A 16412-nucleotide genomic window follows, 5' to 3' on the forward strand; every position below is an offset into this window, starting at 1 on the left:
TTTTAAAGAAAAAGAAACTGGAGTTCAGAGAGCTGAAAAGTGATTTGCCCATAGTTACATATGGAGCAAAGGTCAGAGGCAGGATTTGAAACTGGCTCCCCTGCCTCTAAGGCCAGGGATCTATCAATCACACTGCCTCTCTACTTCCTCTCCAGCTAAGGTCTTTGGAACTTTCTATGTATTAATCAATTTTTTTTCTCTTCTCACTCTTTTTTGTTTAATAGAATTTTTTCTTGGTTACATGAGCTGGTTCTCTGGAAGAGTGGAGAGAGGATACAGGGAGAAAATTAGGCAATGTAGAGACAAAAGATATCAATCAAAATTAATTAAAAAAAAAAAACCAAGGCCCCACAGAGATCTGACTACTGAGAATTTTCCCCCAAAAAAATCACAAGATACTTGATTATTCCTGTGTGTCTGGAGGGAGTTAGCAAGCAGACAGTGCAGTGAACTCTATTTCTAGGTTCATGAGGATAGCCAGGCACCAGCTTCTCTTTCAACACAGCCTTATTAATCCATGTTCCTCTTAATTCTCCTCACACACACGCTACATTTCTCTATTTATCTTTCCCAGTACCCAACACTCCCTCTCTCATCTCAGTACCTTTGTCCAGGTTTGTCCCCGATTGCTTGGAACGTTCTGCCCCGTCACCCTCTGCTGCCTCTTGGAATCCCCAGCCTCATCACCCCCAGTACCACCTCCCACACCAAGCCTTTTCCTGACCCCCCGACTGGTAGCACTCTTCCTCTTCCTCCCTCCCCAAATTTCTTGCCCTAGCCTTGGATTCACATATTGGAAGAACCCTCCACCCCTGTGGTCTCTCCCTCTGATGAGATGGTTCCTCCCTGAACCTCCATTTAAGGAAGGAACCCAGGCCAGGCATGTCCCATTCCTCTGCAGGCTGCCCTCCTGACTTTCTCTACCACACCCTGCATCTTTAGATTTCCTTTTATATGTTGTCTTTCTCTGTTAGAATGTAAGCTCCCTGAGGGCAGGAACTGTCTTTCTACTTTTACTTGTATTCCCCACAGTGCCCAGCACATAGTAAGAGCTTGATAAAATGCTCATTGGCTGACTGACCCTACATGAATGTTTTACTTACCCTTGTGGGTGTCATTCAACTCTAGTAGTATCTGCAGTGCCTGGCACACAGTAGGATCTTATTAAATCACTGAATTGAATTCTATTGAATTCTATTCACAACTAAGTTCCACAGCACTGCATGCTAGTTTTACTAGTATTTCAAGGGTGGAGGACAAGGCAGTACAGTACAGTAGACACAGAGCTTACCTCCAAGTCAGGAAGACCTGGATTCAAATCCAGCTTCAGCCACAAAACTGGCTGCATGACTTTGGGCAAGTCACCTAACTTTTCAATGCCTCATGAGCTCTCTAAGACCCTGCATTGCAGGGAAGATACCAATTTCCACTGGATAAAGCAAGTGTCCTCCTTGAGAATTCCCCTATACAAATGAAATCACAAGATCTTAGTTTTTTTTTTTATTTTAAAGAGTAAAGGAAGGGTAAAGAATCAGCTTCCATAGCTCATCGAAGTCACCCTAATTGAACCAAGGAGCAGGCCTCCCATCAGCCCCTTGCCTACGTATTCAATCCTGCAGCCCCACCACCCTTTGGTTTTCCTCTCAGGCAGCATCTCTGCTTCCCACCTGTGTCGTTTTCTCTCTCCAGATCTCCTCTCTCAAGACTCACATGTGGCTTCTCTGAATGAGGCTTCCTCGTGGCAAGAGTTTCTACATCTGGAAATCTGTCAGGAAGCTAGCTTTTAGACCAGACAGGAAGCTGGAGGGGACTCTGCGATGACCCCAGAAAAGTTGGTGCATTGATAAAGAATGTCTCTGGCATCACACTTCTTCAACCCCTTTCTCCATCTCTTCACTCCTCCCTCCCCCTCTCTCATTCCCTCAGTTGTAGAAGAGGGGCTGGATTTTGATTTAGAAGACCTCCATTTGAGGCTCAGCTCAGCTACTTGCTACAGGGATGATACTGGACAAGTCACTGCTCTGGGCCTTGGTTTTTCCTCTTCTGTTAAGAGTGTTGGACTGGGTTACTTCAAGGTCCTTCTATTTCCAAATCTAAAAGCCTATGATCCCTGACTTCATCATTATGGGCATTCCCTCCACTGATGCAAATCTCAACCCCCTTCACGCCTTAAAGGACACTGTTCATGAATTTCTGTGGCCAAAAAATTCATCACCTAGTGATGAATGATAAGCTCCTCCCAAATGAACTAATGTTATCCTCACTGGATAGATGTACAGTCTTCAGCTCTAGGATGAATGAATGCATGAACAAGCATTTATTTAGCACCTAGTGGATATAGATACAAGAGTGAAATAGTCCTTTCCCTCAATGAGCTTACATTCTAATGGGAGATACAATGTACATAGGGAAGGGATGGCCAGGGAGAGAAGTTTTGGTCTGGTGAGTCCTAGGAACTGTAAATGAAATCATAGGGCAGGTGATTGTCATGCCCCTTCCGGTAGTAATGGCTGTGTTTATCGAGAACAAGAGATGGACATAATGGAGAGAAGGGAAGAAGGAAAGAAACTGCTAGGCATATGGTAATGGGTCTGCACTGGACAGGTCCTGGCATGCTGATAGATAGCTGGATGTATTTTCTTACACTCATTGCAGAGAGGGCACAGGGTAAAAAGGCTAGAAATCTGGTCCTGAAGCTAGGAACACCTCGGTCCAAGTCCCACCTTAGATGTGTGATACTGGACAAATTACTTAATTTCTCAGTGCTCCAGACCAGTGATGTCAAATGCAAACAGAAATGGATCCCTGATTTAGAAAACCACAAATTAACATTATCTATGTTTTATTGTATTTGTATTTATTTTGTTAAATATTTCCCAACTACATTTTAATCCGGGTTGGGCCCACTCAGAAGTGTTATAGGCCATATGTGGCCAGCTGATCATGCATTTGACAACTCTGCAGTACAAACACACTGCCTATTGAATCTAGGTCTTCCACGTACTGCCTACACTTTCTTCCCTACCCTCATAAATCTAAGATGATAGCAGTCTTTGAGAAGCTATCCCGTAAAAGAGAGATTAGCCTTGCCCTGTTGGGACCCACAGGACAAAAATCAGGGAAGTGGGTGAAAGCTTCAGGGCGACAAATTTTAGGCTAGATATAAGGAAGAACTTCCCCAAAATTAAAGTTGCTTGAAAGCTTAATGTGCTATTTCAGGAGGTAACTGGATCTTCAATCACTGGAGACTGTCAATTGGGATTCCTGCAAAGTCACTCAGTCAACTAGCATTTATTAAGCACCTACTGTGTGCCAGGTAATATGCTGAGCACTGGGGATACAAAGAAAGGTAAAAGGCAAATCCTGCCCTCAAGTCTACTGGGGAAACAACATGCAAATGAGATGTTATGAAAGTAGAAATGACAGAACTTGACAAATGGCTAGATATGAAGACGGGAAGGTGAGAGAGTAAGGAGTGTACAGATATGTTAAAAACCAGGCAGCCTCTGTCTACAACTCAAGATGCTGCCAGACGCAAGTCCCTGTCTGAGAAAAAGGAAGAGGCCTACATGGGGGAGAAGGGTAGGTGGTATGAGGGCTGATGGAAATGGAGTGAGGAAGGCCTGGGATACTAATGCTTTGCCTTACAAAGGAAGAAGGTACTTCCTCTCCCTCTATCATTTAATAAAAGCTTGTGGATTTGACTTGTGGCTCACAGAAAGTGATGCCTGTATACTAAGGAGGCAGTGCAGTGTGCTGAGAAGAACAATGTGAATTTGCTTCCTTCTCTGTAAAACGAAAGGGTTAGACTGGATGACCTCTATGGTCCCTTCCAGCCCTCGATCTCTGCTCTTCTCTAAATGACAGAAGAATGTACAGGTGGCCCGAGTCCTTTCTATGAAATGCCATCCCTCCTTCCCCAATGTGACGTCCCTGGCAGCTGTGGCTGCTTGTCCTTCCACGGGACATCACTGCTGGTGGCTGGAGATCTGGCTGAGATAGCACCAAGTGCACATTATGATTCCACAAAAGGACTGGAGTCGTAGGAGACAGGACGGGAAGAGAACTAAACCACCACTGAGCAGGAGGCAGAAAGAATAAGTCTATCTAGAGTTAGAGGACCTGGGTTCAAATCTTACTCTGCCACTTACTACCTGGGTATCCAAATCATTTGATCTCTCTGAACCTTTCTCTCTCCATCTTTAAAATAGGAATACTAATAACCCTGACCCTACCTACATCAGTCAATAAACATTTAAGCACCTACTATGTGCTTAAATTTTAAATATTAAGGTTCCAGGAAATAGTATCTTATACTTACAAATCTCTTTCTGTTACACACATACACTCACACACACACACACACACACACACACACACACACACACACCCCTCCTGGGAACTCTGGTCTCTGCAAAGGGTAAGAGATGTGGTACAGTGCAGTGAAAAGAGTGCCGAATTTAGAGTCAGAGGACCTAGGTTCAAATCCTGCCCCATTTTCTGAGTGACCTCAGGCAAGTCAAAAAGCTCCATGGGCTTCTTCATCTGAAAAGTGATGAGGTTGGACTCAATGGCCTCGGAGGTCTCCTCCAGCCCTAGAACTAGGGTCCTATGACCTGGGTTTGAACTCCAGTTCTGGCACTTACTACTTGGGTCACATTGGGTAAATCACTCACCTTTTCTGGACCTCACTTTCCTTCCCTGTAAAATGAAGAATTTGGACTCAGTGATTTCTATGGTCCTCTCTACCTCTCAGTCAATGATCCTAGAAGCCTCCACCTCCATCAATAAGCAATAGGTAAATTATGAAGGACACTAGATCACTTCTAAAATTTCCTTAAGATTTACCCCACTATGAAAGCCTCTTAGGCATATGGAAAGGAGGGGTGGCAATCTGAGCTGTAAACCACTGGTAAACACACATATGTTTTGGAAAAACACATATATTCAAATGAATGCATGTCTGCCCAATGAACCAGAGAAATACAAAGTTCCTGATATGGATTTTTTTAAGCCTCCACTAAACCTGCTTCTAAATGTTTTTAATTAATTGAAAAATAAATCAGAAGGTGCTAAAACTAACAAGAGACAGCCAGGACGAAGCTTCTCGGTCGGCCCTGGTGCTCAGTGTCCTGGTCCAGCTGGCTGCCGCTTGAAGTCTCCCTGTTTTTCTCATTCCATAACCAGCTAGAGCTGAAACTTCTACTTATTTGATATTCGAGTGGCATTAGGATTCAGTTGGGCTTTTTCAGGCAGGAGTACAGTATGTCTTCATTGGCACTACAGCAGGCTCATAAATTAAGATAAAAAGCTGGTTTGATGGAGACAAGAATGCATTTTGGACCAGGGGAGAGTCATAGGCAGAAACAATGCCCACACTGGTGCAGGCTCCCAGCACCTCCTAAGACCAGTAAGTTCTCCTTCCCTTCTCTGTGTAGGCCCTGTGCAGTGCCCACCACCCCAAGGTAGGAGCCCTGGCCCAATCTAGAGCCATCAGGGCATATACACATGCGCGCGCACACATTTGCACTTAATGCTGTTCCTCAAAGAGGAGAACTGACAGACGGCAGCTCCATCTCTCTATCACCCTTCTGCATCCCGGAGATCTCTGACAATCAGACAGACACTCATCTATTTGAGGTAATTCAGGCTCTGTCTTACCTTGTTTGTGAGTCAGAAATTAGATGAGATGGTAATGACAATGAGTTAACATTTATATAACACTTTAAGGTTCACAAAGCACTTGACAGATATTATTCCATTTGAGCCTCACAATAACTCTGTGAGGTGAGTGATGTTATGCCCATTTTACAGATGAAGAAACTGAGAGAGGCTAAATCATTTGCCCCATATACACAGCTAGTATATGTCTGTGGCAGGATTCAAATTTAAGCCTTATTGATTCCAATTCCAGGCTTCCATCCACTTAAGCTTCCTCTTAAGAAGCCACTTAAGATAGCCTTTGGGGTTCTTCTGGCCATAGATTCCCCATCTCTGAGGATATACTAGGGTTCTTTCCAACTTTCCAGTTCTTTCAAGTCACAGACACAAACTAATATGTTGTGTTGTTTTTGGTTTGTTTTGGAGGCAATTGAGGTTAAGTGACTTGCCCAGGGTCACACAGCTGATAACAGTCTGAGGCCAGATTTGAACTCAGGTCATCCTGACTCCAGGGCTGGTGCTTTACCTACTATACCACCTAGCTGCTCCAACACAAACTAATATGAAGAACAGATCTATAATGGCTTAGTGAAGCCAGAATAAAGGAGAGGTAAAAGCCAGGTTGCAGTCAAATTGGGGGGGGGGGAATCTTTGGAGCAGGTAGGTTCTGGATCTGGTCATGAAGGACACATCAGGCACAGACTGGCTGAACAGAGAGGGAGTGGAAGGTACTTCAGGCAGGGGCAGGGGGCTCACTCCATCAGCAGCGCCACATGAGTGACCTTCAGGAAACAAGAAACCCACAGGCTCGGCTCTAGGGAAGGGGCAATGTACAGGAGGGAAAATTGATGAGGTTTGAAGGTAGAGAGGGGCCCCACTTGATGGTGGGCCTTGAATTCTGGGCGGAGGAGTTGGATTTGATATGACAGGTGGTAGGAAATCACTGTAGGTGTCTGAGCAGGGGAGTGACAGGAGGAAAACAGTGTTTGAGGGAAATTATTTTGGCATTTCTGAGTAGGAGAGCTTGGGAGATGGAGAAGTCGAAATCAGGGAAATCAGCCAGGCTGGAAGGGAAACGGGCTTAGGCCAAGGAGGAAGGTGCAGAAGTGGAGACACTGGGCTGAAGGCAGAGCACACTGTAATTCTGTTCAGTGACCCTACTGTGTGCACTAGATACAGGGCTAAGCAGCTGGAGATTCAAAGACACACAAAAAAAAAGCAGCCCCTCCTCTCAAGGAGCTTCCTTCAGCTACTGCTGAAGAAAAAACTGGCTCATCAGATTTAATGAGAACATAAAAAAAAAAAAACACCCCACACAAATTGCAATAACTTGGAGCACTGGAGACCTTCCTTCCAGAGAGTTTTTGCCTATGATATATCAACTATCCTCAATACCCAAATCGTATAGGAAGGGGCTGAGAAGGTCCATTTTAAAGATGGAGAAACAGAGACACAGATAGAGTGAGTGATTTGAGGCCTTAAGGCCACAGGATCCCCACTCCTGATAGGTCTCCAGCAATTCATTTATTCAACCTCGGGTAAACACTGTTAAGTTTCAATTACACACAAGGCACTGTAATACTGAGTGGGGCTATAGAGTCATTTTCTGACACTAGCTGTGTGACTCTGGGCAAGTCACTTCACCCTGTTTGCCTCAGTTTCCTCATCTGTCAAATGAGCTGGAGAAGGAAATGGCAAAACCACTCCAAGATCTTTGCCAAGAAAACCCCCAAAAGATTCATGGAGAGTCAGACATGACCGAAAAACAGCTAAGCAACAGCCCAGAGACAAAAATGACACCTGAGTCCCTGCCCTCAAGTAGCTTACATTCTACTGGTGAGGAGATAACTATAATACAAGGCAGGCAGTGATTGAGACAAAAAAGTTTAGACAGAAGTCTAGAAATATTTGAGGACTGACCTGGAAGCCAGATTTCTGATCCCTGACCACAGGAATATAATTACGCAACAGTGACTGCTAGCCACGGAACACACAGGTTCAAGTCCTCGCTAACTTCGAAAAATTGACCTCTGAGCCTCAGTTTTCTCATCTGCTAAATGAGGAATGGAAGGGAGAAGACCTAACTCACAAAGGTTCTTAACCTGGGATCTGGGATTTTTAAATAAATATATTTTTTGATAACTACAAGTCACTCTAATTGGTTTCCTTTGTGGTACTCTGTATTTTGTTGTATGCATTTAAAACCATGATTCTAGCAAGGGGTCACAGATGGCTAAGGGGGTCCAGGGCACAGAAAAGGTTGGAGTCCCTGAATGCTCTGGTTCCTTCCATTCTAGGAAGCTAGAGTGCAAGCTGGCCTCTGTAACTTGCTGTGTGGCCTTGGGCAAGTTACTTTCCTTCTCTGGACCCCAGTTTCCTTGAGGGGCAGACTAGACAGTGTTTAAGATCCCTTCCAGCTCCAGCCAGTTCCACGATCCCCTGGTTTCCAGACAGGTCATCACTGTAGGGTGATTGGGATGCATAGATGCCACACACTTACTATAGGATGTAGTCACTAGAGACCACCATTGCCCTTGCTGGGTAAGAATAAGAAATGACAGCATTGTGGGCCTCTGCGGCTATTTGGGGGATCTGATATCCACACAGATATTCAGAGATATCTGGGTTATAATAGAAATCTAGCTCCAATCCTCCACAGCTGAGGTGGGTGCCTCCTTTCTGAAGGCACAGCCAGCCACATACTGGAGTAGGCACTCAGGAAACAGTCATTGGATTGGATTGGGGCATCCTCACATTTTGGGGGGTGGTGAAATGGACGTCTGACAGGAACATGAGAAGGACAAGACAAGGAAGAAGAAACATCTCCTCCACCTGAAGACCTAATTCTCCCTGGGAGTCGGGTCTGTTTGTCCAATGGGGACTGGAAATCATAAGACCCACTACAGCCACTGTGGTGTCATGCAAAGAGCCCTCAGCAAGGGCTGTAAGCCAGGACACCTGGTCCTCCACATGGCTTTCACACTTACTGTGTGAGAGGAGCTGGTCCCTTCCTCCCTCCCTGGGGCTCAATCGTGTACAAAATAAGGGTCTTGGCTAGATTCTTACTCAGGTCCTTCAAACTCTGATACTGTGTTCTAAGGGCCCAAGAAAATCAATCACTCTAAGTCCCTAGAATCATAGACTTAGGGAGCTTAGAGGTCATCGAATCAAACTCCCTCTGTTTATAAATGAGGAAAGTTAGGCCCAAAAAAGGGAAGAGACTTATCCAGAGTCACACTGCTGACAAAAAGGCTCAGGATTCTCCCCAAAGAATCCCATTATCCAAAGTCTACCCCACCCCCTCCCATCCCCAGGTCTGAATTTCTAGGTTCTAACAGTCTCTCTTAATCTAAGGTTCTTCTCAACTCTGAGATTCCCTGTTCTAAGCCCCTCCTAGCTCCGATATTCTATATTCTATGGGCCTTCCCATCTCTGATATTCTGTGTTCAAAGGCTGCCCCCAGCCCTGACATTCTATGTTCTAAGAACCCTCCCAGCTCTGACATTCCCTGTTCTAAGGGCCCTCCCAGCTCTGACATTCTGTGCTCTAAGGCCTCCCAGCTCTGACATTCCTTGTTCTAAGGCCCCTCCCAGCTCTGACATTCCCTGTTCTAAGGGCTCTCCCAGCTCTGATATTCTGTTCTAAGGGCCCTCCCAGTTCTGACATTCCTTGTTCTAAGGGCCCTCCCAGCTCTGACATTCCCTGTTCTAAGGGCCCTCCCAGCTCTGACATTCCATGGTCTAAGGGCCCTCCCAGCTCTGACATTTCCTGTTCCAAGAGCCCTCCCAGCTCTGACATTCCCTGTTCTAAGGGCCCTCCCAGCTCTGACATTCCCTGTTCTAAGGGCCCTCCCAGCTCTGACATTTCCTGTTCCAAGAGCCCTCCCAGCTCTAACATTCTGTGTTCTAAGGCCCCTCCCAGCTCTGACCTTCTGTTCTAAGGGCCCTCTCAGTCCTGATGTCCTGTGTCCTAAGGGCCCTCCCAGCTCTGACATTCCCTGTTCTAAGGGCCCTCCCAGCTCTGACATTCCATGGTCTGAGGGCCCTCCCAGCTCTGACATTTCCTGTTCCAAGAGCCCTCCCAGCTCTGACATTCCTTGTTCTAAGGGCCCTCCCAGCTCTGACTCTCAGTGCTCACTCATATATTTTGTTATAACCCCTTCCGGCTTTAAATCTAAGATCCTTTGATACAACCTCCCCCTCCCCTGCTGTGCCCCCTATTCCCCTGCAGAGAAAGGGCTCTTTACTCACAAGCAAGAGAACAAAAAACATGAATTCTCATCATCTCTCTCAGGGCAGTAGAAACACCAAGGTTATTTTGAAAAGTACTAGGAAATGTTAATTCCCTGGGGCTCTTGATGTAAAGATAGACTAAAATTGAGAGGCGATCGAGGGGCCGCAGGAGACTGGCAGGAAGAGAGATTCACTTTAATATTTCATTAGTAAGCCATTAGCAAGACAACAGACATTTTCACACTTGGTGACTTCTTGGGAATAATGTCTCATTCAGGCACAAATAGGGGACAATGTTCTTGCTTACTCTGGGCCCGATGTTTTAACTGTCCTAAAGCAGCCGCTTGGAAAGAGCTTGACCTTCAGGGGTGTGAATATTGGAACTGATGAACTGAGAGGGCAGGTCGTCCTCTGAGAGCGTCTCTCTCTCTCCCACGTGCTCATGTAAGGATCAGGAGCCAGACAACTCAGCTGGAAAATTAGAGACGATGAGCTCCCGCAGCCCTCACACCAGCATCCCTGGGGGGGTGGGGGAGCAGCACAGCCACTCTGACGCCGACAGAAAGACCCCGAACCACAGACCTAGGGGCAGTCAAGCCACCAACCCAGGAATCTCCCCTACTACTTGGCCAACAAAGAATCATCCTACTTGAAGTTTTCCGGGGATGGGGAACTCACTACCTTATAAGACTTCGTACTCCAATGGTTGATTGTTTTTCTCCTTCTATCTGCCCTAAATCTATCTCTGTAACTTCCACCCACTCCTCATTCTGCCCTGGACTAGAGAAGGGGAAAGTGGAGGGACAGAGGCACTCCCTCCACAAAAGTAGACTACCTCCCTTCTCTGCTGCTGGAGATCACCACTGAAAGCTGTTACAGCCAAAATCTTCCTTACCTTAGAGCCTCCCAGAGATTAGGGGGCTTAGAGGTATAGTCTATTCCTGGGTGCAGAGTAAAGACTGCTGAATTTGGGATTAGAGGGCTTGGGTTTGAATCCTGGCTTGGCCACATGCCACCTTGAACAAGTCACTTCCCTAATGAATGTGATGAGTGAAAGATGAAATGACCGTGGAAACAAAGGTTGGGCGCTTCTGAGCATATCGATCATGTAAGCAATGCGTGCCGATTGCCCGACACATCAGGACCTGTTGCCTTCCTCAGCTTAGGGATGGACCCTGAAAACAGGGGGAAACAGACTTTTATGCACTAAAATAATTGCTCAAATAAGACCAATTAATTAAAAGAATGCAATTAACCAGGATACATTAGGTAATCTGATTTCTAATTGGAGGACAGATTAGGCACTTTTCAAGTTGGGAAGGGGAGAGGGAACTGGTGCAATTCTCTGAAATCAGAAAAAAAAAATCAATATCCCATCATCTCCCCCAAGTGTCTATAAATAATCAAAGGAACATGGAAACAATAACTGATTGATCCATATGGGAGCCACTTTTCAGATAAGGCACATGGGCTCCTTGAGACGTATAATTGTGAGAAAAATCTTTGCCATCTTTGGATCTGACCGGGTTTCTGGTCACCATAACCTAGTCAGGGGTGGGGAGCGTGCGGCCTTGAGACCACATGGGCCTTCTGACTGAGTCCAAGTTTTACAGAGCAAATCCTTTTATTAAGGGGACTAGAATGTTCTGTGAAGTTTGGATTCAGTCAAAGGGCCGCACTTGAGGACCCAGAGGGCCAGATATGGCCTCTAGGCTGCAGGTTCCCTACCTCTGAGTCCTAGGTTCTTGGTTAAGGGTCTCTAAGCAGCAAGCAGAGGGGGTCCAGCTTCCCAGTCATGCATGGCTAGGATCACACAATGCAAGAAAGTCCTCTCACAATTCCCATAGCTGAATAAAGTTTCCTGATAGGACACAAATTGGACTAGACTCATAATTGAACAGAAAGGGCACTGAGTCAGCTCCAGACTTGAGTCACAAGATGGAGTCAGCATGACTCATTCAATTCCCAGTACCACTCGCTATTCTAATCCCCTCAGTTTCTTCGCCCACGAAGTAGAGGGATTAGACTGAGGGACCTCTGAAATCCCTTCTTGCTGTAAATCTGTGAATGAGCATCAGAGGTGAGATTTGAACCCAGGTGGTCTCTCTCTCTCTCTTCCCACTGCACCAATAACTGCCTCCTAAGACCCAGGAGATCTTCCTGATCTCCCATAGAAGGTGGCAAATTAAATGAGCCCTGAAGGAAGCTAATTAACAGCCACAGGACCCACTTCACAGGGTTTTTGTGAAGACCAAATGAGGTAATGTCTCTATTCTGGTCGACATCTAATGATTTTTACATGACGGAAACAGTCAAACAATTTGTATATTCAAAGCAGTATATGAATGCGTTATTATTTTTAAATGAGGTAACATATAAAAGCACTTCTTGGTATTTTTTGCATTAATCTGGCACATTTACTATGACTTAACGTCTCTATGCCTCAGTTTCCTCATCAGGAAAACGGGGATTTAATAGCACCTCCTTCACAGGGTGGTTGCGAGCATCAAATGAGATATAGCACTTCATAAATCTGAAGTCAGTAAACATTTTTAAATTCCTACTATGTGCCAGGCACTATGCTAAGCACTAGAGATACAAAGAAAGGCAAAAACAGGATCTACCTCGGAGGAACCCACAAACTTTTTCCTTATTATTCACCTTAAAGTGCTATATGTTGGCTTTTGGCATTATTACTGGCCATAACTTATTCTTGTCTAATCATGGTCATGCAAAAAAAAAAGAATTACTTCTGGCATTCTTAATCACTAGGCAGGTTCACAGTTAAACTCTTCCTCCATTCCTCTCCTCCCTAGTTGCCTACTTAGATGAACAGGGACAAAGGACTGCTGCCATCCAAGACTTCCATTGCTGCCTCATGCTAGACAGCTGAACAAGGCAATAGTGGGGGCTCAAAATGCTTCTTGGCCCCCAAAGCCTACCCTGGCATCTGCAGCATCCATTAGTGAAATCGTTCTGGTTCATCAGAAGCCACTGGGTCACTGAGAAAGCTGACTTATCAGCTGATCTGACCCGAGTCCAAAGAGAGGGTACTGGAGTCTCTGGGACACCCTCCCAAATTCCCTTTAATTTCAAGTAAGAGAAGCTGGTTCAGGGCCAGCTTGCACACGGGTTGCCTGAGCAAGGATAATTAATGCAGTCTCTTTCTATCAAAAGTATCACCTTGCCTCCTAATCAGCAGATACCCAGCAATTGAGGATGACAGCCAGACTGAGAGCCACAGGGATACAGCCCCCTTTCAGGCCAACGTCTCACCTGCCACATCTCTTTCCTTACAGCTGACTAGCCACAAAACGCTCCTTGCAAGGAGAACTGACTGTGCTAGAAGCCCTGGCCCAGGCCTCACCCTTGCAGTGGACGGATGCCCACTTGCAAGCAGCCAACGTTCCGAGTCTAGCCCATCTTCATTCCAGGGACACCAAGAACACTTTCACTCAGATCCATTAAAATTACAAGAGGAAGTGTCTGAGTTTGGTTGGGCTGGGTTTTTTTTCCCCTAGTTTCCTCATTAAATATTCAGCTTAGGTTTTTGACCCTGTTTGCTGTCCTTATGTAAACAAAAATACCATGAGATGGATTGAGGGGACAAGGCGACCTTCCTAAACAGTGACACGTGGGAGAACTGGGGGAAATTGTTCAGAACAGAGGTTCAAGCTGAATTCCAACGAAATCTGCATTTTTTCCCTTTGAAAAACAGGACCAGCATCTCCCTGACCCAAACAGGAACCAGTTTCAACTTGCGAGTCTGGAATTTCTGCAAAGCCTAATCTGAAGCCAGGGTAGAGATCCCCTGGTCCAGCCTCATTTTACAAACATCCCAGAGAAATTAAGTGCCTTCAACACACAGTCACACAGGGGAGACCTCTAGGTCATAGAGCTGGAGCTGCTGATGACCTTAGAGGTACCCTGGTCCAACCCCATTTGACAGATGAGGAAACTGAGGCCTAGAGAGGGTAAACATCCTGCCCAAGGTTACAATTACTAATTGTAAGAGGCAAAACCTGAATCCAGGTTCTTTGACTATAAAATTAGGCAGCACAGTACATAGAGTATTGGACTTGGAGTCGGAAGATCTGAATTCAAATTCTGTCACAGATGCTTACTGGCTATGTGAGCCTGGGCAAGTCACCTAACCACTCTCAGATTCCTCATTTGTAAAATGAGGGGGTTGGGCTTAAAGGCCTCTAAGTTGTCTTCCAGCTCTAAATCTGTGGTCCTCTGTCTACTATGACAAGAAAGAAAGAGAGAGAGAGAGAGAGAGAGAGAGAGAGAGAGAGAGAGAGAAGGGAGGGAGGAGGGAGGGAGGGAGGGAGGGAGGGAGGAAGGAAGGAAGGAAGGAAGGAAGGAAAAGAAAGAAAGAGAGAAAGAGAGAGGGAGGGAGAGAGAGAGAGAGGAAGGAAGGAAGGAAGGAAGGAAGGAAGGAAGGAAGGAAGGAAGGAAGGAAGGAAGGAAGGAAGGAAGGAAGGAAGGAAAGGAAAGAAAGAAGAAAACAGCCAAAATAAGAGGTGAAACACCAGACAAGCAACGGGGACAGACAGAGAAAATATCTTCAAAAAAGCCCCACTGATTTCAAGAGTTTGTGAGATGGCCAACCTTGTACCCAGGAGGAGTTTTGCAGAGCTTGGCTGTCCTTCTGGTGATCAGCTGAAGGAGAAGCCCAGGTGTGTAGCTTTAGCAACTTTAAATTAACAGCTAATAAACACAACTTTTTAAAAAAAAATCCTTCCTCATCACTGAGCTTGAACCACACGAGATACCCTGAAAAAATTGATTTAGGGATGGCTTTCAGAAGAGGTGTTTTACTTAACTCACCCAAAATTAGCCTTGCTTAACTGCCAAAACCTGGCCACATTTTTTTATCTGGGCCACATTTTTTTATCTGGGCCGCACACTGGATTGTGTCAGAAGCCTGAGGTAACAGGGCCCTGGCAGGCCTGTCTCTAATCCCAGAGGGTGCCTCTGGGCTGCTGTCTCCCATTTGCCCACCTGGATTTTTGTTAAAAATCCATAGGGACCTTCTGCTGGGTTCATTATCAAAAGTCACCGACTCAATCCCTCAACCTAGTTAAAAATCTCCCTGTGGAACCAGGGACTCTCGAATCCTATCCGGGGCTCATAAGACTCTGGGGCAGCTGTACTCTTAGAGTCTGAAGGGGCCTACAGGGTCATCTGGTCCACCCCCTCATTTTACAGAGAGGGAAACTGAGGCCCAGAGAAGAAAAGAGACAAGCTGGTTGACCCAGCCCCTGAACACCAGGGTGTCCAGTTTATCAAGGGATTTTGGCTCTTTCTTGGGGCCTTCCCTCATGAGGACAAAATGTTCTCAAGTCCCCCTCCCCCTCCCACCTCCCACCCCTGCCAGCTAGAGGAGGAGGGCCCTGGGAGGCAGTCTTCTCCTTTCTGAAATTTCTCCACTCCCTGTCCCATGAAGCAAAAAGGGAATGGGATCACTTATACTGAACTAGAAAGTATCTTAGATAATCATGGTGGTACAGTGGGTGGGCCTTCAATGCCAAACTGAGCATTTTGGAGATTTAAGTTCAAATCCTGACAACAGATACTTTCTATCTGTGTGACCCTGAGCAAGTCATTCACCTCTCAGCCTCGGTTTTCTTAACTGTAAAATGGGGCCTTCTGCAAACCTTATTCTATAAATGTGAGGTATTACTATTAGGATTACTATAATTAGAGGGATAGGGAGTGGTCCTGGGATCCAATTGGTATAGAGAACTCCATTTACTTGTACAGGCTGCCACCTTCTCCGCAACGTTGAGTCTTAGAGTGGCCTAGGGCACAAGGACTTTAAGTGACTTGCCCAGGACCACACAGCCAGTGTGGGTTGGGGGAGGCACCTGGACCCAAGTCTTCCTGGTTCTGAGAACCAGCTCTCCACCAGCTAAGCAATGAATGCTGCCTCTCATATTAATAATAGCCTTAAATGAATAAAAAATAATAACAGTAACAAAAACCTAGAAAGGGTATTTCCAAGGAAAAGCCTTTACTATGTGCTGGGTACTGAAGATACCATACAAAAAAAAAAAAACACTGCCTGCCCTCAAGGAGCTTACATTCTAATTTGGGAAGATAACACATAAAAGAAAGCTGGAAGGGGTGGGAGATTGCCAGGAAGAAGTGAGACCTGATTCCAGGCACCTACCAGAGAAAGGGAAGCCAGAGGTGGAATCCCAGGTTCTTGATGGGGGTGGAGAGAAGGATGATGGCCAGGGCGGAGGCCCTGGGATGCGCAGATGTCTGGAAGGCTTGGTTGCAGGGAAGATAAGTGAAAGTTCACCTCTCTAATCAGGCTGCCCCCTTTTTTTTTTTTTAACATGAGGCAACTGGGGCTAAGTGACTTGTCCAAGTCACAATGCTGGTAAGTGTCGTGTGTCTGAGGCCACATTTGAACTCAGCAACTCCTGACGCCAGGGCCAGTGCTCTATCCACTGCACCACCTAGCTGCCCTTTTGTTCTCCTCATCCTTCTTATGACTCCCCACAC

At 45.9% G+C, this 16412-nt stretch overlaps 1 protein-coding gene across 8 annotated transcripts in view; it reads right to left on the reverse strand.

The window, feature by feature from the left end:
- Positions 1 to 16412, reverse strand: part of CAMTA1 (calmodulin binding transcription activator 1) — a 1299703-nt gene that overhangs the window by 1126957 nt on the left and 156334 nt on the right. The window lies entirely within an intron of this gene.

This window comes from Phascolarctos cinereus, unplaced genomic scaffold, assembly GCF_003287225.1.
Source record: "Phascolarctos cinereus isolate Bilbo 61053 unplaced genomic scaffold, phaCin_HiC Scaffold_726;HRSCAF=1367, whole genome shotgun sequence".
Classification (NCBI taxonomy): Eukaryota; Metazoa; Chordata; class Mammalia; order Diprotodontia; family Phascolarctidae; genus Phascolarctos; species Phascolarctos cinereus.